A 25,976-nucleotide genomic window follows, 5' to 3' on the forward strand; every position below is an offset into this window, starting at 1 on the left:
TAGATAGGGCGCCAAGGCACCATGAAGAGCAGCAAGAGCTTTCAGGGCTGGGCCCTTCCTTGTGGGAGGAGGAACCGGACGTTTGCCTTTTCGGCAAGAGGCTCTGCTGCGGCCGAGCGCCAAGAGATGTTGCGTCTCTGGGAAAGCACAGATCCCCACTGCTGTTGTGCCTGTAGACAGGTCTCCAAGGCACCATAAAGAGCAGCAAGAGCATTCAGGGCTGGGCCCTTCCTTGCGGGAGAAGGAGCCGGATGCTTGCCTTCTCGGCAAAAGGCTCTGCCGTGGCCGAGCGCCATGAGACCTTGGGTCTCTGGGAAAGCACAGATCCCCAGTGCTGATGTGCCTGTAGATAGGGTGCCAAGGCACCGTGAAGAGCAACAACAGCTTTCAGGGCTGGGCCCTTCCTTGTGGGAGAAGGAGCCGGACGTTTTCCCTTTTTGGCAAGAGGCTCTGCCGCGTCCGAGCGCCATGAGATGTTGCGTCTCTGGGAAAGCGCAGATGACCAGTGCTGTTGTGCCTGTAGATAGGGCGCCAAGGCACCGTGAAGAGCAGCAAGAGCTTTCAGGGCTGGGCCCTTCCTTGTGGGAGAAGGAGCCGGACATTTGCCTTTTTGGCAAGAGGCTCGGCCGCGGCCGAGCGCCATGAGATGTTGCAACTGTTGGAAAGCACAGATCTCCAGTGCTTTTGTGCCTGTAGATAGGGCACCCAGGGTCTCTGAAGAGCAGCAAGAGCTTTCAGGGCTGGGCCCTTCCTTGTGGGAGAAGGAGCCGGATGTTTGCCTTTTGGGCAAGAGGCTCTGCCGCGGCCGAGCGCCATGAGATGTTCCCTCTCGAGAAAAGCACAGATCCCCACTGCTGATGTGCCATTTATATAGGGCGCCAAGGGTCGGTGAAGAGCATCAACAGCTTTCAGGGCTGGGCCCTTCCTTGTGGGAGAAGGAGCCGGACGTTTGCCTTTTCGGCAAGAGGCTCTGCCAAAGCCAGGCGCCATGAGATGTTGCGTCTCTAGGAAAGCACAGATCCCCACTGCTGCTGTGCCTGTAGATAGGGCGCCAAGGGTCTGTGAAGAGCAGCAAGAGCTTTCAGGGCTGTGCCCTTCCTTGTGAGAGAAGGAGCCGGACGTTTGCCTTTTTGGCAAGAGACTCTGCCGCGGCCGAGCGCCATGAGACCTTGGGTCTCTGGGAAAGCACAGATCCCCAGTGCTGTTGTGCCTGTAGATAGGGCGCCAAGGCACCGTGAAGAGCAGCAAGAGCTTTCAGGTCTGGGCCCTTCCTTGTGGGAGAAGGAGCCGGCCGTTTGCCTTCTCGGCAAGAGGCTCTGCCGCGGCCTTGCGCCATGAGATGTTCCCTCTCCGGGAAAGCACAGATCCCCAGTGCTGATGTGCCTGTAGACAGGGTGCCAAGGCACCGTGAAGAGCAGCAAGAGCTTTCAGGGCTGGGACCTTCCTTGTGGGAGAAGGAGCTGGACGTTTGCCTTTTCGGCAAGAGGCGCTGCCGCCGCCAAGCGCCATGAGATGTTGCGTCTCTGGGAAAGCACAGATCCCCAGTGCTGTTGTGCCTGTAGATAGGGCGCCAAGGCACCGTGAAGAGCAGCAAGAGCTTTGAGGGCTGGGCCCTTCCTTGTGGGAGAAGGAGCCGGACGTTTGCCTTTTCGGCAAGAGGCTCTGCCACAACCAGGTGCCATGAGACCCTGGGTCTCTGGGAAAGCACAGATCCCAAGTGCTGATGTGCCTGTAGATTGGGCGCCAAGGCACCGTGAAGAGCAGCAAGAGCTTTCAGGGCTGGGCCCTTCCTTGTGCGAGAAGGAGCCGGAAGTTTGCCTTTTCGGCAAGAGGCTCTGCTGCGGTCGAGCGCCATGACATGTTACGTCTTTGGGAAAGCACAGATCCCCACTGCTGTTGTGCCTGTAGATAGGGCGCCAAAGCACCGTGAAGAGCATCAACAGCTTTCAGGGCTGGGCCCTTCCTTCTGGGAGAAGGAGCCTGACGTTTGCCTATTCGGCAAGAGACTCTGCCGCAGCAGAGAGCCATGAGATGTTGCGTCTCTGGGAAAGCACAGATCCCCACTGCTGCTATGCCTGTAGATAGGGTGCCAGGGCACCGTGAAGAGCAGCAGCAGCTTTCAGGGCTGGGCCCTTCCTTGTGGGAGAAGGAGCTGGACGTTTGCCTTCTCGGCAAGAAGCTCTGCCGCGGCCGAGCACCATGAGATGTTGTGTCTCTGGGAAAGCACAGATCCCCACTGCTGTTGTGCCTGTAGATAGGGTGCCAAGGCACCGTGAAGAGCAGCAAGAGCTTTCAGGGCTGGGCCCTTCCTTGTGGGAGAAGGAGCCGGACGTTTGCCTTTTCGGCAAGAGGCTCTGCCAAAGCCAGGCGCCATGAGATGTTGCGTCTCTAGGAAAGCACAGATCCCCACTGCTGCTGTGCCTGTAGATAGGGCGCCAAGGGTCGGTGAAGAGCAGCAACAGCTTTCAGGGCTGGGCCCTTCCTTGTGGGAGAAGGAGCCGGACGTTTTCCCTTTTTGGCAAGAGGCTCTGCCGCTGCAGAGCGCCATGAGATGTTGCGTCTCTGGGAAAGCGCAGATCCCCACTGCTGTTGTGCCTGTAGATAGGGCGCCAAGGCACCGTGAAGAGCAGCAAGAGCTTTCAGGGCTGGGCCCTTCCTTGTGGGAGAAGGAGCCGGACGTTTGCCTTTTTGGCAAGAGGCTCGGCCGCGGCCGAGCGCCATGAGATGTTGCAACTGTTGGAAAGCACAGATCTCCAGTGCTTTTGTGCCTGTAGATAGGGCACCCAGGGTCTCTGAAGAGCAGCAAGAGCTTTCAGGGCTGGGCCCTTCCTTGTGGGAGAAGGAGCCGGATGTTTGCCTTTTGGGCAAGAGGCTCTGCCGCGGCCGAGCGCCATGAGATGTTCCCTCTCGAGAAAAGCACAGATCCCCAGTGCTGTTGTGCCTGTAGATAGGGTGCCAGGGCACCGTGAAGAGCATCAACAGCTTTCAGGGCTGGGCCCTTCCTTGTGGGAGAAGGAGCTGGACGTTTGCCTTCTCGGCAAGAAGCTCTGCCACAGCCAGGCGCCATGAGATGTTGCGTCTCTGGGAAAGCACAGATCCACAGTGCTGTTGTGCCTGTAGATATGGCGCCAAGGCACCATAAAGAGCAGCAAGAGCTTTCAGGGCTGGGCCCTTCCTTGTGGGAGAAGGAGCCGGAAGTTTGCCTTTTCGGCAAGAGGCTCTGCCACAGCCAGGTGCCATGAGACCCTGGGTCTCTGGGAAAGCACAGATCCCAAGTGCTGATGTGCCTGTAGATTGGGCGCCAAGGCACCGTGAAGAGCAGCAAGAGCTTTCAGGGCTGGGCCCTTCCTTGTGCGAGAAGGAGCCGGAAGTTTGCCTTTTCGGCAGAGGCTCTGCTGCGGCCGAGCGCCATGACATGTTACGTCTTTGGGAAAGCACAGATCCCCACTGCTGTTGTGCCTGTAGATAGGGCGCCAAGGCACCGTGAAGAGCAGCAAGAGCTTTCAGGGCTGGGCCCTTCCTTGTGGGAGAAGGAGCCGGACGTTTGCCTTTTCGGCAAGAGGCTCTGCCGCGGCCGAGCGCCATGAGATGTTGCGTGTCTGGGAAAGCAGAGATCCCCACTGCTGTTGTGCCTGTAGATAGGGCGCCAAGGCACCGTGAAGAGAAGCAAGAGCTTTCAGGGCTGGGACTTTCCTTGTGGGAGAAGGAGCCGGACGTTTGCCTTTTCGGCAAGAAGCACTGCCGCAGCCGAGCGCCATGAGATATTGCATCTCTGGGAAAGCTCAGATGCCCAATGCTGTTGTGCCATTATACAGGGCGCCAAGAGTAACTGAAGAGCAGCAAGAGCTTTCAGGTCTGGGGCATTCCTTGTGGGAGAAGGAGCCGGACGTTTGCCTTTTCGGCAAGAGGCTCTGCCGCGGCAGAGCGCCATGAGATGTTGCCTGTCAGGGAAAGCACAGATCCCAATTGCTGATGTGCCTGTAGATAGGGCACCAGGGCACCGTGAAAAGCAGCAACAACTTTCAGGGCTGGGCCCTTCCTTGTGGGAGAAGAAGCCGGATGTTTGCCTTCTCGGCAAGAGGCTCTGCCGTGGCCGAGCGCCATGAGACCTTGGGTCTCTGGGAAAGCACAGATCCCAATTGCTGTTGTGCCTGTAGATAGGGTGCCAAGGCACCGTGAAGAGCCGCAACAGCTTTCAGGGCTGGGCCCTTCCTTGTGGGAGAAGGAGCCGGACGTTTGCCTTTTCGGCAAGAGGCTCTGCCACAGCCAGGCGCCATGAGACCCTGGGTCTCTGGGAAAGCACAGATCCCAAGTGCTGATGTGCCTGTAGATTGGGCGCCAAGGCACCGTGAAGAGCAGCAAGAGCTTTCAGGGCTGGGCCATTCCTTGTGCGAGAAGGAGCCGGAAGTTTGCCTTTTCGGCAAGAGGCTCTGCCACAGCCAGGCGCCATGAGATGTTGCGTCTCTGGGAAAGCACAGATCCACAGTGCTGTTGTGCCTGTAGATATGGCGCCAAGGCACCGTGAAGAGCAGCAACAGCTTTCAGGGCTGGGCCCTTTCCTGTGGGAGAAGGAGCCGGATGCTTGCCTTCTCGGCAAAAGGCTCTGCCGTGGCCGAGCGCCATGAGATGTTGCAACTGTTGGAAAGCACAGATCTCCAGTGCTTTTGTGCCTGTAGATAGGGCACCCAGGGTCTTTGAAGTGCAGCAAGAGCTTTCAGGGCTGGGCCCTTCCTTGTGGGAGAAGGAGCCGGACGTTTGCCTTTTGGGCAAGAGGCTCTGCCGCGGCCGAGCGCCATGAGATGTTCCCTCTCGAGAAAAGCACAGATCCCCACTGCTGATGTGCCATTTATATAGGGCGCCAAGGGTCGGTGAAGAGCATCAACAGCTTTCAGGGCTGGGCCCTTCCTTGTGGGAGAAGGAGCCGGACGTTTGCCTTTTCGGCAAGAGGCTCTGCCGCGCCCGTGCGCCATGAGATGTTCCCTCTCCGGGAAAGCAAAGATCCCCAGTGCTGATGTGCCTGTAGACAGGGTGCCAAGGCACCGTGAAGAGCAGCAAGAGCTTTCAGGGCTGGGCCCTTCCTTGTGGGAGAAGTAGCAGGACGTTTGCCTTTTCGGCAAGAGGCGCTGCCGCGGCCAAGCGCCATGAGATGTTGCGTCTCTGGGAAAGCACAGATCCCCAGTGCTGTTGTGCCTGTAGATAGGGCGCCAAGGCACCGTGAAGAGCAGCAAGAGCTTTGAGGGCTGGGCCCTTCCTTGTGGGAGAAGGAGCCGGACGTTTGCCTTTTCGGCAAGAGGCTCTGCCGCGGCCGACAACCATGACATGTTGCGTCTCTGGGAAAGCACAGATCCCCACTGCTGTTGTGCCTGTAGATAGGGCGCCAAGGCACCGTGAAGAGCAGCAAGAGCTTTCAGGGCTGGGCCCTTCCTTGTGGAAGAAGGAGCCGGACGTTTGCCTTTTCGGCAAGAGGCTCTGCCGCGGCCGAGCGCCATGAGATGTTGCGTCTCTGGGAAAGCACAGATCCCCAGTGCTGTTGTGCCTGTAGATAGGGCGCCAAGGCACCATGAAGAGCAGCAAGAGCTTTCAGGGCTGGACCCTTCCTTGTGGGAGAAGGAGCCGGACGTTTGCCTTTTCGGCAAGAGGCTCTGCCGGGGCCGACAACCATGACATGTTGCGTCTCTGGGAAAGCACAGATCCCCACTGCTGTTGTGCCTGTAGATAGGGCGCCAAGGCACCGTGAAGAGCAGCAAGAGCTTTCAGGGCTGGGCCCTTCCTTGTGGGAGAAGGAGCCGGACATTTGCCTTTTCGGCAAGAGGCTCTGCCGCGGCCGAGCGCCATGAGATGTTGCGTCTCTGGGAAAGCACAGATCCCCACTGCTGTTGTGCCTGTAGATAGGGCGCCAAGGCACCATGAAGAGCAGCAAGAGCTTTCAGGGCTGGGCCCTTCCTTGTGGGAGAATGAGCCGGACGTTTGCCTTTTCGGCAAGAGGCTCTGCTGCGGCCCAGCGCCAAGAGATGTTGCGTCTCTGGGAAAGCACAGATCCCCACTGCTGTTGTGCCTGTAGACAGGGCTCCAAGGCACCATAAAGAGCAGCAAGAGCTTTCAGGGCTGGGCCCTTCCTTGCGGGAGAAGGAGCCGGACGTTTGCCTTTTCGGCAAGAGGCTCTGCCGCGGTCGAGAGCCATGAGATGTTGCGTCTCTGGGAAAGCACAGATCCCCACTGCTGTTGTGCCTGTAGATAGGGCGCCAAGGCACCATGAAGAGCAGCAAGAGCTTTCAGGGCTGGGCCCTTCCTTGTGGGAGGAGGAACCGGACGTTTGCCTTTTCGGCAAGAGGCTCTGCTGCGGCCGAGCGCCAAGAGATGTTGCGTCTCTGGGAAAGCACAGATCCCCACTGCTGTTGTGCCTGTAGACAGGTCTCCAAGGCACCATAAAGAGCAGCAAGAGCTTTCAGGGCTGGGCCCTTCCTTGTGGGAGAAGGAGCCGGACGTTTGCCTTTTCGGCAAGAGGCTCTGCCACAGCCAGGTGCCATGAGACCCTGGGTCTCTGGGAAAGCACAGATCCCAAGTGCTGATGTGCCTGTAGATTGGGCACCAAGGCACCGTGAAGAGCAGCAAGAGCTTTCAGGGCTGGGCCCTTCCTTGTGCGAGAAGGAGCCGGAAGTTTGCCTTTTCGGCAAGAGGCTCTGCCACAGCCAGGCGCCATGAGATGTTGCGTCTCTGGGAAAGCACAGATCCACAGTGCTGTTGTGCCTGTAGATAGGGCGCCAGGGCACCGTGAAGAGCAGCAACAGCTTTCAGGGCTGGGCCCTTCCTTGTGGGAGAAGGAGCCGGACGTTTTCCCTTTTTGGCAAGAGGCTCTGCCGCGGCCGAGCGCCATGAGATGTTGCGTGTCAGGGAAAGCGCAGATAACCAGTGCTGTTGTGCCTCTAGATAGGGCGCCAAGGCACTTTGAAGAGCAGCAAGAGCTTTCAGGGCTGGGCCCTTCCTTGTGGGAGAAGGAGCCGGACGTTTGCCTTTTCGGCAAGAGGGTCTGCTGCGGCCGAGCACCATGACATGTTACGTCTTTGGGAAAGCACAGATCCCCACTGCTGTTGTGCCTGTAGATAGGGTGCCAAGGCACCGTGAAGAGCATCAACAGCTTTCAGGGCTGGGCCCTTCCTTGTGGGAGAAGGAGCCGGACGTTTGCCTATTCGGCAAGAGGCTCTGCCGCAGCAGAGAGCCATGAGATACTGCGTCTCTGGGAAAGCACAGATCCCCACTGCTGCTATGCCTGTAGATAGGGCGCCAGGGCACCGTGAAGAGCAGCAGCAGCTTTCAGGGCTGGGCCCTTCCTTGTGGGAGAAGGAGCTGGACGTTTGCCTTCTCGGCAAGAAGCTCTGCCGCGGCCGAGCACCATGAGATGTTGTGTCTGTGGGAAAGCACAGATCCCCACTGCTGTTGTGCCTGTAGATAGCGTGCCAAGGCACCGTGAAGAGCAGCAAGAGCTTTCAGGGCTGGGCCCTTCCTTGTGGGAGAAGGAGCCGGACGTTTGCCTTTTCGGCAAGAGGCTCTGCCGCGGCCGAGTGCCATGAGATGTTGCGTGTCTGGGAAAGCAGAGATCCCCACTGCTGTTGTGCCTGTAGATAGGGCGCCAAGGCACCGTGAAGAGCAGCAAGAGCTTTCAGGTCTGGGGCATTCCTTGTGGGAGAAGGAGCCGGACGTTTGCCTTTTCGGCAAGAGGCTCTGCCGCGGCAGAACGCCATGACATGTTGCCTGTCAGGGAAAGCACAGATCCCAATTGCTGATGTGCCTGTAGATAGGGCACCAGGGCACCGTGAAGAGCAGCAACAACTTTCAGGGCTGGGCCATTCCTTGTGTGAGAAGGAGCCGGAAGTTTGCCTTTTCGGCAAGAGGCTCTGCCACAGCCAGGCGCCATGAGATGTTGCGTCTCTGGGAAAGCACAGATCCACAGTGCTGTTGTGCCTGTAGATATGGCGCCAAGGCACCGTGAAGAGCAGCAACAGCTTTCAGGGCTGGGCACTTTCCTGTGGGAGAAGGAGCCGGATGCTTGCCTTCTCGGCAAAAGGCTCTGCCGTGGCCGAGCGCCATGAGACCTTGGGTCTCTGGGAAAGCACAGATCCCCAGTGCTGATGTGCCTGTAGATAGGGTGCCAAGGCACCGTGAAGAGCAACAACAGCTTTCAGGGCTGGGCCCTTCCTTGTGGGAGAAGGAGCCGGACGTTTTCCCTTTTTGGCAAGAGGCTCTGCCGCGGCCGAGCGCCATGAGATGTTGCGTCTCTGGGAAAGCGCAGATGACCAGTGCTGTTGTGCCTGTAGGTAGGGCGCCAAGGCACCGTGAAGAGCAGCAAGAGCTTTCAGGGCTGGGCCCTTCCTTGTGGGAGAAGGAGCCGGACATTTGCCTTTTTGGCAAGAGGCTCGGCCGCGGCCGAGCGCCATGAGATGTTGCAACTGTTGGAAAGCACAGATCTCCAGTGCTTTTGTGCCTGTAGATAGGGCACCCAGGGTCTCTGAAGAGCAGCAAGAGCTTTCAGGGCTGGGCCCTTCCTTGTGGGAGAAGGAGCCGGATGTTTGCCTTTTGGGCAAGAGGCTCTGCCGCGGCCGAGCGCCATGAGATGTTCCCTCTCGAGAAAAGCACAGATCCCCAGTGCTGTTGTGCCTGTAGATAGGGTGCCAGGGCACCGTGAAGAGCATCAACAGCTTTCAGGGCTGGGCCCTTCCTTGTGGGAGAAGGAGCCGGACGTTTGCCTTTTCGGGAAGAGGCTCTGCCGCGGCCGAGCGCCATGAGATGTTCCCTCTCGAGAAAAGCACAGATCCCCACTGCTGATGTGCCATTTATATAGGGCGCCAAGGGTCGGTGAAGAGCATCAACAGCTTTCAGGGCTGGGCCCTTCCTTGTGGGAGAAGGAGCCGGACGTTTGCCTTTTCGGCAAGAGGCTCTGCCAAAGCCAGGCGCCATGAGATGTTGCGTCTCTAGGAAAGCACAGATCCCCACTGCTGCTGTGCCTGTAGATAGGGCGCCAAGGGTCTGTGAAGAGCAGCAAGAGCTTTCAGGGCTGTGCCCTTCCTTGTGAGAGAAGGAGCCGGACGTTTGCCTTTTTGGCAAGAGACTCTGCCGTGGCCGAGCGCCATGAGACCTAGGGTCTCTGGGAAAGCACAGATCCCCAGTGCTGTTGTGCCTGTAGATAGGGCGCCAAGGCACCGTGAAGAGCAGCAAGAGCTTTCAGGGCTGGGCCCTTCCTTGTGGGAGAAGGAGCCTGCCGTTTGCCTTCTCGGCAAGAGGCTCTGCCGCGGCCTTGCGCCATGAGATGTTCCCTCTCCGGGAAAGCACAGATCCCCAGTGCTGATGTGCCTGTAGATAGGGCGCCAAGGCACCGTGAAGAGCATCAACAGCTTTCAGGGCTGGGCCCTTCCTTGTGGGAGAAGGAGCCGGACGTTTGCCTATTCGGCAAGAGGCTCTGCCGCAGCAGAGAGCCATGAGATGTTGTGTCTGTGGGAAAGCACAGATCCCCACTGCTGTTGTGCCTGTAGATAGGGCGCCAGGGCACCGTGAAGAGCAGCAGCAGCTTTCAGGGCTGGGCCCTTCCTTGTGGGAGAAGGAGCCGGACGTTTGCCTTTTCGGCAAGAGGCTCTGCCGCGGCCGAGTGCCATGAGATGTTGCGTCTCTGGGAAAGCAGAGATCCCCACTGCTGTTGTGCCTGTAGATAGGGCGCCAAGGCACCGTGAAGAGCAGCAAGAGCTTTCAGGTCTGGGGCATTCCTTGTGGGAGAAGGAGCCGGACGTTTGCCTTTTCGGCAAGAGGCTCTGCCGCGGCAGAACGCCATGACATGTTGCCTGTCAGGGAAAGCACAGATCCCAATTGCTGATGTGCCTGTAGATAGGGCACCAGGGCACCGTGAAGAGCAGCAACAACTTTCAGGGCTGGGCCATTCCTTGTGTGAGAAGGAGCCGGAAGTTTGCCTTTTCGGCAAGAGGCTCTGCCACAGCCAGGCGCCATGAGATGTTGCGTCTCTGGGAAAGCACAGATCCACAGTGCTGTTGTGCCTGTAGATATGGCGCCAAGGCACCGTGAAGAGCAGCAACAGCTTTCAGGGCTGGGCACTTTCCTGTGGGAGAAGGAGCCGGATGCTTGCCTTCTCGGCAAAAGGCTCTGCCGTGGCCGAGCGCCATGAGACCTTGGGTCTCTGGGAAAGCACAGATCCCCAGTGCTGATGTGCCTGTAGATAGGGTGCCAAGGCACCGTGAAGAGCAACAACAGCTTTCAGGGCTGGGCCCTTCCTTGTGGGAGAAGGAGCCGGACGTTTTCCCTTTTTGGCAAGAGGCTCTGCCGCGGCCGAGCGCCATGAGATGTTGCGTCTCTGGGAAAGCGCAGATGACCAGTGCTGTTGTGCCTGTAGATAGGGCGCCAAGGCACCGTGAAGAGCAGCAAGAGCTTTCAGGGCTGGGCCCTTCCTTGTGGGAGAAGGAGCCGGACATTTGCCTTTTTGGCAAGAGGCTCGGCCGCGGCCGAGCGCCATGAGATGTTGCAACTGTTGGAAAGCACAGATCTCCAGTGCTTTTGTGCCTGTAGATAGGGCACCCAGGGTCTCTGAAGAGCAGCAAGAGCTTTCAGGGCTGGGCCCTTCCTTGTGGGAGAAGGAGCCGGATGTTTGCCTTTTGGGCAAGAGGCTCTGCCGCGGCCGAGCGCCATGAGATGTTCCCTCTCGAGAAAAGCACAGATCCCCAGTGCTGTTGTGCCTGTAGATAGGGTGCCAGGGCACCGTGAAGAGCATCAACAGCTTTCAGGGCTGGGCCCTTCCTTGTGGGAGAAGGAGCCGGACGTTTGCCTTTTCGGGAAGAGGCTCTGCCGCGGCCGAGCGCCATGAGATGTTCCCTCTCGAGAAAAGCACAGATCCCCACTGCTGATGTGCCATTTATATAGGGCGCCAAGGGTCGGTGAAGAGCATCAACAGCTTTCAGGGCTGGGCCCTTCCTTGTGGGAGAAGGAGCCGGACGTTTGCCTTTTCGGCAAGAGGCTCTGCCAAAGCCAGGCGCCATGAGATGTTGCGTCTCTAGGAAAGCACAGATCCCCACTGCTGCTGTGCCTGTAGATAGGGCGCCAAGGGTCTGTGAAGAGCAGCAAGAGCTTTCAGGGCTGTGCCCTTCCTTGTGAGAGAAGGAGCCGGACGTTTGCCTTTTTGGCAAGAGACTCTGCCGTGGCCGAGCGCCATGAGACCTAGGGTCTCTGGGAAAGCACAGATCCCCAGTGCTGTTGTGCCTGTAGATAGGGCGCCAAGGCACCGTGAAGAGCAGCAAGAGCTTTCAGGGCTGGGCCCTTCCTTGTGGGAGAAGGAGCCTGCCGTTTGCCTTCTCGGCAAGAGGCTCTGCCGCGGCCTTGCGCCATGAGATGTTCCCTCTCCGGGAAAGCACAGATCCCCAGTGCTGTTGTGCCTGTAGACAGGGTGCCAAGGCACCGTGAAGAGCAGCAAGAGCTTTGAGGGCTGGGCCCTTCCTTGTGGGAGAAGGAGCTGGACGTTTGCCTTTTCGGCAAGAGGCGCTGCCGCCGCCAAGCGCCATGAGATGTTGCGTCTCTGGGAAAGCACAGATCCACAGTGCTGTTGTGCCTGTAGATAGGGCGCCAAGGCACCGTGAAGAGCAGCAAGAGCTTTGAGGGGTGGGCCCTTCCTTGTGGGAGAAGGAGCTGGACGTTTGCCTTTTCGGCAAGAGGCTCTGCCGCGGCCGACAACCATGACATGTTGCGTCTCTGGGAAAGCACAGATCCCCACTGCTGTTGTGCCTGTAGATAGGGAGCCAAGGCACCGTGAAGAGCAGCAAGAGCTTTCAGGGCTGGGCCCTTCCTTGTGGAAGAAGGAGCCGGACGTTTGCCTTTTCGGCAAGAGGCTCTGCCGCGGCCGCGCGCCATGAGATGTTGCGTCTCTGGGAAAGCACAGATCCCCACTGCTGTTGTGCCTGTAGATAGGGCGCCAAGTTACCATGAAGAGCAGCAACAGCTTTCAGGGCTGGGCCCTTCCTTGTGGGAGAAGGAGCTGGACGTTTGCCTTTTCGGCAAGAGGCTCTGCCGCGGCCGAGCGCCATGAGATGTTGCGTCTCTGGGAAAGCACAGATCCCCACTGCTGTTGTGCATGTAGACAGGGCTCCAAGGCACCGTAAAGAGCAGCAAGAGCTTTCAGGGCTGGACCCTTCCTTGTGGGAGAAGGAGCCGGACGTTTGCCTTTTCGGCAAGAGGCTCTGCCGCGGTCGAGAGCCATGAGATGTTGCGTCTCTGGGAAAGCACAGATCCCCACTGCTGCTGTGCCTCTAGATAGGGCACCAAGGCACTTTGAAGAGCAGCAACAGCTTTCAGGGCTGGGCCCTTCCTTGTGGGAGAATGAGCCGGACGTTTGCCTTTTCGGCAAGAGGTTCTGCGGCGGCAGAGAGCCATGAGATGTTGAGTTTCTGGGAAAGCACAGATCCCCACTGCTGCTATGCCTGTAGATAGGGCGCCAGGGCACCGTGAAGAGCAGCAACAGCTTTCAGGGCTGGGCCCTTCCTTGTGGGAGAAGGAGCCGGACGTTTGCCTTTTCGGCAAGAGGCACTGCCGCGGCCGAGCGCCATGAGATGTTGCGTCTTTGGGAAAGCACAGATCCCCAGTGCTGTTGTGCCTGTAGATAGGGTGCCAAGGCACCGTGAAGAGCAGCAACAGCTTTGAGGGCTGGGCCCTTCCTTGTTGGAGAAGGAGCCGGACGTTTGCCTTTTCGGCAAGAGGCTGTGCCACAACCAGGTGCCATGAGACCCTGGGTCTCTGGGAAAGCACAGATCCCAAGTGCTGATGTGCCTGTAGATTGGGCGCCAAGGCACCGTGAAGAGCAGCAAGAGCTTTCAGGGCTGGGCCCTTCCTTGTGCGAGAAGGAGCCGGAAGTTTGCCTTTTCGGCAAGAGGCTCTGCTGCGGTCGAGCGCCATGACATGTTGCGTCTCTGGGAAAGCACAGATCCCCACTGCTGTTGTGCCTGTAGATAGGGCGCCAAAGCACCGTGAAGAGCATCAACAGCTTTCAGGGCTGGGCCCTTCCTTCTGGGAGAAGGAGCCTGACGTTTGCCTATTCGGCAAGAGACTCTGCCGCAGCAGAGAGCCATGAGATGTTGCGTCTCTGGGAAAGCACAGATCCCCACTGCTGTTGTGCTTGTAGATAGGGCGCCAAGGCACCATGAAGAGCAGCAAGAGCTTTCAGGGCTGGGCCCTTCCTTGTGGGAGGAGGAACCGGACGTTTGTCTTTTCGGCAAGAGGCTCTGCTGCGGCCGAGCGCCAAGAGATGTTGCGTCTCTGGGAAAGCACAGATCCCCACTGCTGTTGTGCCTGTAGATAGGGTGCCAAGGCACCGTGAAGAGCAGCAAGAGCTTTCAGGGCTGGGCCCTTCCTTGTGGGAGAAGGAGCCTGACGTTTGCCTTTTCGGCAAGAGGCTCTGCCAAAGCCAGGCGCCATGAGATGTTGCGTCTCTAGGAAAGCACAGATCCCCACTGCTGCTGTGCCTGTAGATAGGGCGCCAAGGGTCGGTGAAGAGCAGCAACAGCTTTCAGGGCTGGGCCCTTCCTTGTGAGAGAAGGAGCCGGACGTTTGCCTTCTCGGCAAGAGGCTCTGCCGCGGCCGTGCGCCATGAGATGTTCCCTCTCCGGGAAAGCACAGATCCCCAGTGCTGATGTGCCTGTAGACAGGATGCCAAGGCACCGTGAAGAGCAGCAAGAGCTTTCAGGTCTGGGCCCTTCCTTGTGGGAGAAGTAGCAGGACGTTTGCCTTTTCGGCAAGAGGCGCTGCCGCGGCCAAGCGCCATGAGATGTTGCGTCTCTGGGAAAGCACAGATCCCCAGTGCTGTTGTGCCTGTAGATAGGGCGCCAAGGCACCGTGAAGAGCAGCAAGAGCTTTCACGGCTGGGCCCTTCCTTGTGGGAGAAGGAGCCGGACGTTTGCCTTTTCGGCAAGAGGCTCTGCCGCGGCCGACAACCATGACATGTTGCGTCTCTGGGAAAGCACAGATCCCCACTGCTGTTGTGCCTGTAGATAGGGCGCCAAGGCACCGTGAAGAGCAGCAAGAGCTTTCAGGGCTGGGCCCTTCCTTGTGGAAGAAGGAGCCGGACGTTTGCCTTTTCGGCAAGAGGCTCTGCCGCGGCCCGCGCGCCATGAGATGTTGCGTCTCTGGGAAAGCACAGATCCCCACTGCTGTTGTGCCTGTAGATAGGGCACCAAGTTACCATGAAGAGCAGCAAGAGCTTTCAGGGCTGGACCCTTCCTTGTGGGAGAAGGAGCCGGACGTTTGCCTTTTCGGCAAGAGGCTCTGCCGCGGTCGAGAGCCATGAGATGTTACGTTCCTGGGAAAGCACAGATCCCCACTGCTGTTGTGCCTGTAGATAGGGTGCCAAGGCACCGTGAAGAGCAGCAAAAGCTTTCAGGGCTGGGCCCTTCCTTGTTGGAGAAGGAGCCGGACGTTTGCCTTTTCGGCAAGAGGCACTGCCGCGGCCGAGCGCCATGAGATGTTGCGTCTCTGGGAAAGCACAGATCCCCACTGCTGTTGTGCCTGTAGATAGGGCGCCAAGGCACCGTGAAGAGCAGCAAGAGCTTTCAGGGCTGGGCCCTTCCTTGTGGGAGAAGGAGCCGGACGTTTGCATTTTCGGCAAGAGGCATTGCCGCGGCCGAGCGCCATGAGATGTTGCGTGTCTGGGAAAGCAGAGATCCCCACTGCTGCTATGCCTGTAGATAGGGCGCCAGGGCACCGTGAAGAGCAGCAGCAGCTTTCAGGGCTGGGCCCTTCCTTGTGGGAGAAGGAGCTGGACGTTTGCCTTCTCGGCAAGAAGCTCTGCCGCGGCCGAGCGCCATGAGATGTTGTGTCTCTGGGAAAGCACAGATCCCCAGTGCTGTTGTGCCTGTAGATAGGGTGCCAAGGCACCGTGAAGAGCAGCAAGAGCTTTCAGGGCTGGGCCCTTCCTTCTGGGAGAAGGAGCCGGACGTTTGCCTTTTCGGCAAGAGGCTCTGCCGCGGCCGAGCGCCATGACGTATTGCGTCTCTGGGAAAGCTCAGATGCCCAATGCTGTTGTGCCATTATACAGGGCGACAAGAGTAACTGAAGAGCAGCAAGAGCTTTCAGGTCTGGGGCATTCCTTGTGGGAGAAGGAGCCGGACGTTTGCCTTTTCGGCAAGAGGCTCTGCCGCGGCAGAGCGCCATGACATGTTGCCTGTCAGGGAAAGCACAGATCCCAATTGCTGATGTGCCTGTAGATAGGGCACCAGGGCACCGTGAAGAGCAGCAACAGCTTTCAGGGCTGGGCCCTTCGTTGTGGGAGAAGGAGCCGGACGTTTGCCTTCTCGGCAAGAGGCTCTGCCGTGGCCGAGCGCCATGAGACCTTGGGTCTCTGGGAAAGAACAGATCCCGAGTGCTGATGTGCCTGTAGATAGGGCGCCAGGGCACCGTGAATAGCAGCAACAGCTTTCAGGGCTGGGCCCTTCCTTGTGGGAGAAGGAGCCGGAAGTTTAACATTTCGGCAAGAGGCTCTGCCGCGGCCGAGTGCCATGAGATGTTCCCGCTCCTGGAAAGCACAGATCCCCAGTGCTGTTTTGCCTGTAGATAGGGTGCCAAGGCACCGTGAAGAGCCGCAACAGCTTTCAGGGCTGGGCCCTTCCTTGTGGGAGAAGGAGCCGGACGTTTGCCTTTTCGGCAAGAGGCTCTGCTGCTGTACAGCGCCAAGAGATGTTCCCTCTCGAGAAAAGCACAGATCCCCAGAGCTGTTGTGCCTGTAGATAGGGTGCCAGGGCAACGTGAAGAACAGCAACAGCTTTCAGGGCTGGGCCCTTCCTTGTGGGAGAAGGAGACGGACGTTTGCCTTTTCGGCAAGAGGCTCTGCCGCGGCCGAGCGCCATGAGATGTTCCCTCTCGAGAAAAACACAGATCCCCACTGCTGTTGTGCCTCTAGATAGGGTGCCAAGCGTCGGTGAAGAGCAGCAAGAGCTTTCAAGGCTGGGCCCTTCCTTGTGGGAGAAGGAGCCGGACGTTTGCCTTTTTGGCAAGAGGCTCTGCCGCAGCCAGGCGCCATGAGATGTTGCATATCTGGGAAAGCACAGATCCGCCGTGCTGATGTGCCTGTAGATAGGGCGCCAGGGCACCGTGAAGAGCAGCAACAGCTTTCAGGGCTGGGCCCTTCCTTGTGGGAGAAGGAGCCGGACGTTTGCCTTTTTTGCAAGAGGCTCTGCCTCAGTAGAGCGCTATGAGACCTTGGTTCTGTGGGAAAGCACAGATCAGCCGTGCTGATGTGCCTGTAGATAGGGCGCCAGGGCACCGGGAAGAGCAGCAACAGCTTTCATGGCTGGGCCCTTCGTTGTGAGAGAAGGAGCCGGACGTTTGCCTTTTTAGCAAGAGGCTCTGCCAAAGCCAGGCGCCATGAGATGTTGCGTTTCTGGGAAAGCACAGATCCCCAGTGCTGATGTGCGTGTAGATAGGGCGCCAAGGGTAGGTGAAGAGCAGCAACAGCTTTCAGGGCTGTGCCCTTCCTTGTGGGAGAAGGAGCCGGACGTTTGCCTTTTTGGCAAGAGGCACTGCCACGGCCGAGCGCTATGAGACCTTGGGTCTCTCGAAAGCACAGATCCCCAGTGCTGATGAGCCTGTAGATAGAGCGTCAGGGCAACGTGAAGAACAGCAAGAGCTTTCAGGGCTGGGCCCTTCCTTGTGGGAGAAGGAGACGGACGTTTGCCTTTTCGGCAAGAGGCTCTGCCGCGGCCGAGCGCCATGAGATGTTGCAACTGTTGGAAAGCACAGATCTCCAGTGCTTTTGTGCCTGTAGATAGGGCACCAAGGGTCGTTGAAGAGCAGCAAGAGCTTTCAGGGCTGGGCCCTTCCTTGTGGGAGAAGGAGCCGGACGTTTGCCTTTTCGGCACGAGGCTCTGCCGCGTCCTAGCGCCATGAGATGTTCCCTCTCGAGAAAAGCACAGATCCCCAGAGCTGTTGTGCCTGTAGATAGGGTGCCAGGGCACCGTGAAGAGCAGCAACAGCTTTCAGGGCTGGGCCCTTCCTTGTGGGAGAAGGAGCCGGACGTTTGCCTTTTTAGCAAGAGGCTATGCCAAAGCCAGGCGCCATGAGATGTTGCGTTTCTGGGAAAGCACAGATCCCCAGTGCTGATGTGCGTGTAGATAGGGCGCCAAGGGTAGGTGAAGAGCAGCAACAGCTTTCAGGGCTGGGCCCTTCCTTGTGGGAGAAGGAGCCGGATGTTTGCCTTTTCGGCAAGAGGCTCTGCCGCGGCCGAGCGCTATGAGATGTTGCAACTGTTGGAAAGCACAGATCTCCAGTGCTTTTGTGCCTGTAGATAGGGCACCAAGGGTCGTTGAAGAGCAGCAACTGCTTTCAGGGCTGGGCCCTTCCTTGTGGGAGAAGGAGCCGGACGTTTGCCTTTTCGGCAAGAGGCTCTGCCGCGTCCTAGCGCCAAGAGATGTTCCCTCTCTTGGAAAGCACAGATCCCCAGAGCTGTTGTGCCTGTAGATAGGGTGCCAGGGCAACGTGAAGAACAGCAACAGCTTTCAGGGCTGGGCCCTTCCTTGTGGGAGAAGGAGACGGACGTTTGCCTTTTCGGCAAGAGGCTCTGCCGCGGCCGAGCGCCATGAGATGTTCCCTCTCGAGAAAAACACAGATCCCCACTGCTGTTGTGCCTCTAGATAGGGTGCCAAGCGTCGGTGAAGAGCAGCAAGAGCTTTCAAGGCTGGGCCCTTCCTTGTGGGAGAAGGAGCCGGACGTTTGCCTTTTTGGCAAGAGGCTCTGCCGCAGCCAGGCGCCATGAGATGTTGCATATCTGGGAAAGCACAGATCCGCCGTGCTGATGTGCCTGTAGATAGGGCGCCAGGGCACCGTGAAGAGCAGCAACAGCTTTCAGGGCTGGGCCCTTCCTTGTGGGAGAAGGAGCCGGACGTTTGCCTTTTTTGCAAGAGGCTCTGCCTCAGTAGAGCGCTATGAGACCTTGGTTCTGTGGGAAAGCACAGATCAGCCGTGCTGATGTGCCTGTAGATAGGGCGCCAGGGCACCGGGAAGAGCAGCAACAGCTTTCATGGCTGGGCCCTTCGTTGTGAGAGAAGGAGCCGGACGTTTGCCTTTTTAGCAAGAGGCTCTGACAAAGCCAGGCGCCATGAGATGTTGCGTTTCTGGGAAAGCACAGATCCCCAGTGCTGATGTGCGTGTAGATAGGGCGCCAAGGGTAGGTGAAGAGCAGCAACAGCTTTCAGGGCTGGGCCCTTCTTGTGGGAGAAGGAGCCGGATGTTTGCCTTTTCGGCAAGAGGCTCTGCCGCGGCCGAGCGCCATGAGATGTTCCCTCTCGAGAAAAACACAGATCCCCACTGCTGTTGTGCCTCTAGATAGGGCGCCAAGGGTAGGTGAAGAACAGCAACAGCTTTCAGGGCTGTGCCCTTCCTTGAGGGAGAAGGAGCCGGACGTTTGCCTTTTCGGCAAGAGGCTCTGCCGCGGCCGAGCGCCATGAGATGTTGCAACTGTTGGAAAGCACAGATCTCCAGTGCTTTTGTGCCTGTAGATAGGGCACCAAGGGTCGTTGAAGAGCAGCATGAGCTTTCAGGGCTGGGCCCTTCCTTGTGGGAGAAGGAGCCGGACGTTTGCCTTTTCGGCACGAGGCTCTGCCGCGTCCTAGCGCCATGAGATGTTCCCTCTCGAGAAAAGCACAGATCCCCAGAGCTGTTGTGCCTGTAGATAGGGTGCCAGGGCACCGTGAAGAGCAGCAACAGCTTTCAGGGCTGGGCCCTTCCTTGTGGGAGAAGGAGCCGGACGTTTGCCTTTTTAGCAAGAGGCTCTGCCAAAGCCAGGCGCCATGAGATGTTGCGTTTCTGGGAAAGCACAGATCCCCAGTGCTGATGTGCGTGTAGAGAGGGCGCCAAGGGTAGGTGAAGAGCAGCAACAGCTTTCAGGGCTGGGCCCTTCTTGTGGGAGAAGGAGCCGGATGTTTGCCTTTTCGGCAAGAGGCTCTGCCGCGGCCGAGCGCCATGAGATGTTGCAACTGTTGGAAAGCACAGATCTCCAGTGCTTTTGTGCCTGTAGATAGGGCACCAAGGGTCGTTGAAGAGCAGCAACTGCTTTCAGGGCTGGGCCCTTCCTTGTGGGAGAAGGAGCCGGACGTTTGCCTCCTCGGCAAGAGGCTCTGCCGCGTCCTAGCGCCAAGAGATGTTCCCTCTCGAGAAAAGCACAGATCCCCAGAGCTGTTGTGCCTGTAGATAGGGTGCCAGGGCACCGTGAAGAGCAGCAACAGCTTTCAGGGCTGGGCCCTTCCTTGTGGGAGAAGGAGCCGGAAGTTTGCCTTTTTGGCAAGAGGCTCTGCCGTGGCCGAGCGCCATGAGATGTTGCGTGTCTGGGAAAACACAGATCCCCAGTGCTGTTTTGCCTGTAGATAGGGCGCCAGGTTATCGTGAAGAGCATCACCAGCTTTCAGGGCTGGGACCTTCCTTGTGGGAGAAGGAGCCGGACGTTTGCCTTTTCGGCAAGAGGCTCTGCCACAGCCAGGCGCCATGAGATGTTGCGTCTCTGGGAAAGCACAGATCCCCACTGCTGTTGTGCCTGTAGATAGGGCGCCAGGGCACCGTGAAGAGCAGCAAGAGCTTTCAGGGCTGGGCCCTTCCTTGTGGGAGAAGGAGCCGGACGTTTGACTTTTTTGCAAGAGGCTCTGCCGTGGACGAGCGCCATGAATATTCCCTCACAAGAAAAGCACAGATCCGCACTGCTGCTGTGCCTGTAGATAGGGCGCCAGGGCACCATGAAGAGCAGCAACAGCTTTCAGGGCTGGGCCCTTCCTTGTGAGAGAAGGAGCCGGACGTTTGCCTTTTCGGCAAGAGGCTCTGCCGCGGCCGAGCGCCATGAGATCTTGCGTCTCTGGGAAAGCACAGATCCCCACTGCTGTTGTGCCTGTAGATAGGGCGCCAAGGCACCGTGAAGAGCAGCAAGAGCTTTCAGGGCTGGGCCCTTCCTTGTGGGAGAAGGAGCCAGACGTTTGCCTTTTCGGCAAGAGGCTCTGCTGCTGTACAGCGCCAAGTGATGTTCCCTCTCGAGAAAAGCACAGATCCCCAGAGCTGTTGTGCCTGTAGATAGGGTGCCAGGGCAACGTGAAGAACAGCAACAGCTTTCAGGGCTGGGCCCTTCCTTGTGGGAGAAGGAGACGGACGTTTGCCTTTTCGGCAAGAGGCTCTGCCGCGGCCGAGCGCCATGAGATGTTCCCTCTCGAGAAAAACACAGATCCCCACTGCTGTTGTGCCTCTAGATAGGGTGCCAAGCGTCGGTGAAGAGCAGCAAGAGCTTTCAAGGCTGGGCCCTTCCTTGTGGGAGAAGGAGCCGGACGTTTGCCTTTTTGGCAAGAGGCTCTGCCGCAGCCAGGCGCCATGAGATGTTGCATATCTGGGAAAGCACAGATCCGCCGTGCTGATGTGCCTGTAGATAGGGCGCCAGGGCACCGTGAAGAGCAGCAACAGCTTTCAGGGCTGGGCCCTTCCTTGTGGGAGAAGGAGCCGGACGTTTGCCTTTTTTGCAAGAGGCTCTGCCTCAGTAGAGCGCTATGAGACCTTGGTTCTGTGGGAAAGCACAGATCAGCCGTGCTGATGTGCCTGTAGATAGGGCGCCAGGGCACCAGGAAGAGCAGCAACAGCTTTCATGGCTGGGCCCTTCGTTGTGAGAGAAGGAGCCGGACGTTTGCCTTTTTAGCAAGAGGCTCTGCCAAAGCCAGGCGCCATGAGATGTTGCAACTGTTGGAAAGCACAGATCTCCAGTGCTTTTGTGCCTGTAGATAGGGCACCAAGGGTCGTTGAAGAGCAGCAAGAGCTTTCAGGGCTGGGCCCTTCCTTGTGGGAGAAGGAGCCGGACGTTTGCCTTTTCGGCACGAGGCTCTGCCGCGTCCTAGCGCCATGAGATGTTCCCTCTCGAGAAAAGCACAGATCCCCAGAGCTGTTGTGCCTGTAGATAGGGTGCCAGGGCACCGTGAAGAGCAGCAACAGCTTTCAGGGCTGGGCCCTTCCTTGTGGGAGAAGGAGCCGGACGTTTGCCTTTTTAGCAAGAGGCTCTGCCAAAGCCAGGCGCCATGAGATGTTGCGTTTCTGGGAAAGCACAGATCCCCAGTGCTGATGTGCGTGTAGAGAGGGCGCCAAGGGTAGGTGAAGAGCAGCAACAGCTTTCAGGGCTGGGCCCTTCTTGTGGGAGAAGGAGCCGGATGTTTGCCTTTTCGGCAAGAGGCTCTGCCGCGGCCGAGCGCCATGAGATGTTGCAACTGTTGGAAAGCACAGATCTCCAGTGCTTTTGTGCCTGTAGATAGGGCACCAAGGGTCGTTGAAGAGCAGCAACTGCTTTCAGGGCTGGGCCCTTCCTTGTGGCAGAAGGAGCCGGACGTTTGCCTCCTCGGCAAGAGGCTCTGCCGCGTCCTAGCGCCAAGAGATGTTCCCTCTCGAGAAAAGCACAGATCCCCAGAGCTGTTGTGCCTGTAGATAGGGTGCCAGGGCACCGTGAAGAGCAGCAACAGCTTTCAGGGCTGGGCCCTTCCTTGTGGGAGAAGGAGCCGGAAGTTTGCCTTTTTGGCAAGAGGCTCTGCCGTGGCCGAGCGCCATGAGATGTTGCGTGTCTGGGAAAACACAGATCCCCAGTGCTGTTTTGCCTGTAGATAGGGCGCCAGGTTATCGTGAAGAGCATCACCAGCTTTCAGGGCTGGGACCTTCCTTGTGGGAGAAGGAGCCGGACGTTTGCCTTTTCGGCAAGAGGCTCTGCCGCAGCAGAGCGCCACGAGACCTTGGTTCTCTGGGAAAGCACAAATCCGCCGTACTGATGTGCCTGATAGATAGGGTACCAGGGCACCGTGAAGAGCAGCAAGAGCTTTCAGGGCTGGGCCCTTCCTTGTGGGAGAAAGAGCCGGACGTTTGCCTTTTCGGCAAGAGGCTCTGCCACAGCCAGGCGCCATAAGATGTTGCGTCTCTGGGAAAGCACAGATCCCCACTGCTGTTGTGCCTGTAGATAGGGCGCCAGGGCACCGTGAAGAGCAGCAAGAGCTTTCAGGGCTGGGCCCTTCCTTGTGGGAGAAGGAGCCGGACGTTTGACTTTTTTGCAAGAGGCTCTGCCGCGGACGAGCGCCATGAATATTCCCTCACAAGAAAAGCACAGATCCGCACTGCTGCTGTGCCTGTAGATAGGGCGCCAGGGCACCATGAAGAGCAGCAACAGCTTTCAGGGCTGGGCCCTTCCTTGTGAGAGAAGGAGCCGGACGTTTGCCTTTTCGGCAAGAGGCTCTGCCGCGGCCGAGCGCCATGAGATCTTGCGTCTCTGGGAAAGCACAGATCCCCACTGCTGTTGTGCCTGTAGATAGGGCGCCAAGGCACCGTGAAGAGCAGCAAGAGCTTTCAGGGCTGGGCCCTTCCTTGTGGGAGAAGGAGCCAGACGTTTGCCTTTTCGGCAAGAGGCTCTGCTGCTGTACAGCGCCATGAGACCTTGGGTCTCTGGGAAAGCACAGATCCCCAGAGCTGTTGTGCCTGTAGATAGGATGCCAAGGCACCGTGAAGAGCAGCAACAGCTATCAGGGCTGGGCTCTTCCTTTTGGGAGAATTAGCCGGACGTTTTCCTCTTCGGCAAGAGGCTCTGCCGTGGCTGAGCGCCATGAGATGTTGCATATCTGGGAAAGCACAGATCCTCCGTGATGATGTGCCTGTAGATAGGGCGCCAGGGCACCATGAAGAGCACCAACAGCTTTCAGGGCTGGGCCCTTCCTTGTGGGAGAATGAGCCGGACGTTTGCCTTTTCGGCAAGAGGCTCTACCGCGGCTGAGCGCCATGAGATGTTCCCTCTCTTGGAAAGCACAGATCCCAATCGCTGATGTGGCTGTAGATAGGGCACCAGGGCACCGTGAAGAGCAGCAAGAGCTTTCAGGGCTGGGCCCTTCCTTGTGAGAGAAGGAGCCGGTCGTCTGCCTTTTCGGCAAGAGGCTCTGCCGCGGCCGAGCTCCATGGGATGTTCCCTATCCGGGAAAGCACAGTACCCAGTGCTGTTGTGCCTGTAGATAGGGCGCCAAGGCACCGTGAAGAGCAGCAAGAGCTTTCAGGGCGGGGCCCTTCCTTGTGGGAGAAGGAGCCGGACGTTTGCCTCCTCGGCAAGAGGCTCTGCCACAGCCAGGCGCCATGAGATGTTGCGTATCTGGGAAAGCACAGATCGCCAGTGCTGTTGTGCCTGTAGATAGGGCTCCAAGGGTCGTTGAAGAGCAGCAAGAGCTTTCAGGGCTGGGCCCTTCCTTGTGGGAGAAGGAGCCGGACTTTTGCCTTTTTTGCAAGAGGCTCTGCCGCGGACGAGCGCCATGAGATGTTTCCTCTCGAGAAAAGCACAGATCCCCAGTGCTGATGTGCCTGTAGACAGGGTGCCAGGGCACCGTGAAGAGGAGCAAGAGCTTTCAGGGCTGGGCCCTTCCTTGTGGGAGAAGGAGCCGGACGTTTGCCTTTTTGGCAAGAGGCTCTGCAGCAGCCAGGCGCCATGAGATGTTGCATCTCTGGGAAAACACAGATCCCCACTGCTGTTGTGCCTGTAGATAGGGCGCCAAGGCACCGTGAAGAGCAGCAACAGCTTTCAGGGCTGGGCCCTTCCTTGTGGGAGAAGGAGCCGGACGTTTGCCTTTTTGGCAAGAGGCTCTGCCGCAGTAGAGCGCCATGTGACATTGGATCTCTGGGAAAGCACAGATCCCAATTGCTGATGTGCCTGTAGATAGGATGCCAAGGCACCGTGAAGAACAGCAACAGCTTTCAGGGCTGGGCCCTTCCTTGTGGGAGAATGAGCCGGACGTTTCCTTTTCGGCAACAGGCTCTACCGCAGCTGAGCGCCATGAGATGTTCCCTCTCTTGGAAAGCACAGATCCCAGTCGCTGATGTGGCTGTAGATAGGGCACCAGGGTACCGTGAAGAGCAGCAACAGCTTTCAGGGCTGGTCCCTTCCTTGTGGGAGAAGGAGCCGGTCGTCTGCCTTTTCGGCAAGAGGCGCTGCCGCAGCAGAGTACCATGAGAACTTGGTTCTCTGGGAAAGCACAGATCCCCACTGCTGTTGTGCCTGTAGATAGGATGCCAAGGCACCGTGAAGAACAGCAACAGCTTTCAGGGCTGGGCCCTTCCTTGTGGGAGAAGGAGCCGGACGTTTGCCTCCTCGGCAAGAGGCTCTGCCACAGCCAGGCGCCATGAGATGTTGCGTCTCTGGGAAAGCACAGATCCCCACTGCTGTTGTGCCTGTAGATAGGGCGCCAAGGGTCGGTGAAGAACAGCAACAGCTTTCAGGGCTGGGCCCTTCCTTGTGGGAGAAGGAGCTGGACGTTTGCATTTTCAGCAAGAGGCTCTGCCGCGGCCGAGTGCCGTGAGAACTTGGGTCTCTGGGATAGCACAGATCCCCAGTGCTGTTGTGCCTGTAGATAGGGCGCCAGGGCACCGTGAAGAGCAGCAAGAGCTTTCAGGGCTGGGCCCTTCCTTGTGGGAGAAGGAGCCGGACGTTTGACTTTTTTGCAAGAGGCTCTGCCGCGGACGAGCGCCATGAATATTCCCTCACAAGAAAAGCACAGATCCGCACTGCTGCTGTGCCTGTAGATAGGGCGCCAGGGCACCATGAAGAGCAGCAACAGCTTTCAGGGCTGGGCCCTTCCTTGTGAGAGAAGGAGCCGGACGTTTGCCTTTTCGGCAAGAGGCTCTGCCGCGGCCGAGCGCCATGAGATCTTGCGTCTCTGGGAAAGCACAGATCCCCACTGCTGTTGTGCCTGTAGATAGGGCGCCAAGGCACCGTGAAGAGCAGCAAGAGCTTTCAGGGCTGGGCCCTTCCTTGTGGGAGAAGGAGCCAGACGTTTGCCTTTTCGGCAAGAGGCTCTGCTGCTGTACAGCGCCATGAGACCTTGGGTCTCTGGGAAAGCACAGATCCCCAGAGCTGTTGTGCCTGTAGATAGGATGCCAAGGCACCGTGAAGAGCAGCAACAGCTATCAGGGCTGGGCTCTTCCTTTTGGGAGAATTAGCCGGACGTTTTCCTCTTCGGCAAGAGGCTCTGCCGTGGCTGAGCGCCATGAGATGTTGCATATCTGGGAAAGCACAGATCCTCCGTGATGATGTGCCTGTAGATAGGGCGCCAGGGCACCATGAAGAGCACCAACAGCTTTCAGGGCTGGGCCCTTCCTTGTGGGAGAATGAGCCGGACGTTTGCCTTTTCGGCAAGAGGCTCTACCGCGGCTGAGCGCCATGAGATGTTCCCTCTCTTGGAAAGCACAGATCCCAATCGCTGATGTGGCTGTAGATAGGGCACCAGGGCACCGTGAAGAGCAGCAAGAGCTTTCAGGGCTGGGCCCTTCCTTGTGAGAGAAGGAGCCGGTCGTCTGCCTTTTCGGCAAGAGGCTCTGCCGCGGCCGAGCTCCATGGGATGTTCCCTATCCGGGAAAGCACAGTACCCAGTGCTGTTGTGCCTGTAGATAGGGCGCCAAGGCACCGTGAAGAGCAGCAAGAGCTTTCAGGGCGGGGCCCTTCCTTGTGGGAGAAGGAGCCGGACGTTTGCCTCCTCGGCAAGAGGCTCTGCCACAGCCAGGCGCCATGAGATGTTGCGTATCTGGGAAAGCACAGATCGCCAGTGCTGTTGTGCTTGTAGATAGGGCTCCAAGGGTCGTTGAAGAGCAGCAAGAGCTTTCAGGGCTGGGCCCTTCCTTGTGGGAGAAGGAGCCGGACTTTTGCCTTTTTTGCAAGAGGCTCTGCCGCGGACGAGCGCCATGAGATGTTTCCTCTCGAGAAAAGCACAGATCCCCAGTGCTGATGTGCCTGTAGACAGGGTGCCAGGGCACCGTGAAGAGCAGCAAGAGCTTTCAGGGCTGGGCCCTTCCTTGTGGGAGAAGGAGCCGGACGTTTGCCTTTTTGGCAAGAGGCTCTGCAGCAGCCAGGCGCCATGAGATGTTGCATCTCTGGGAAAACACAGATCCCCACTGCTGTTGTGCCTGTAGATAGGGCGCCAAGGCACCGTGAA

This window comes from Harpia harpyja, chromosome 8 (assembly GCF_026419915.1).
Source record: "Harpia harpyja isolate bHarHar1 chromosome 8, bHarHar1 primary haplotype, whole genome shotgun sequence".
NCBI lineage: Eukaryota > Metazoa > Chordata > Aves > Accipitriformes > Accipitridae > Harpia > Harpia harpyja.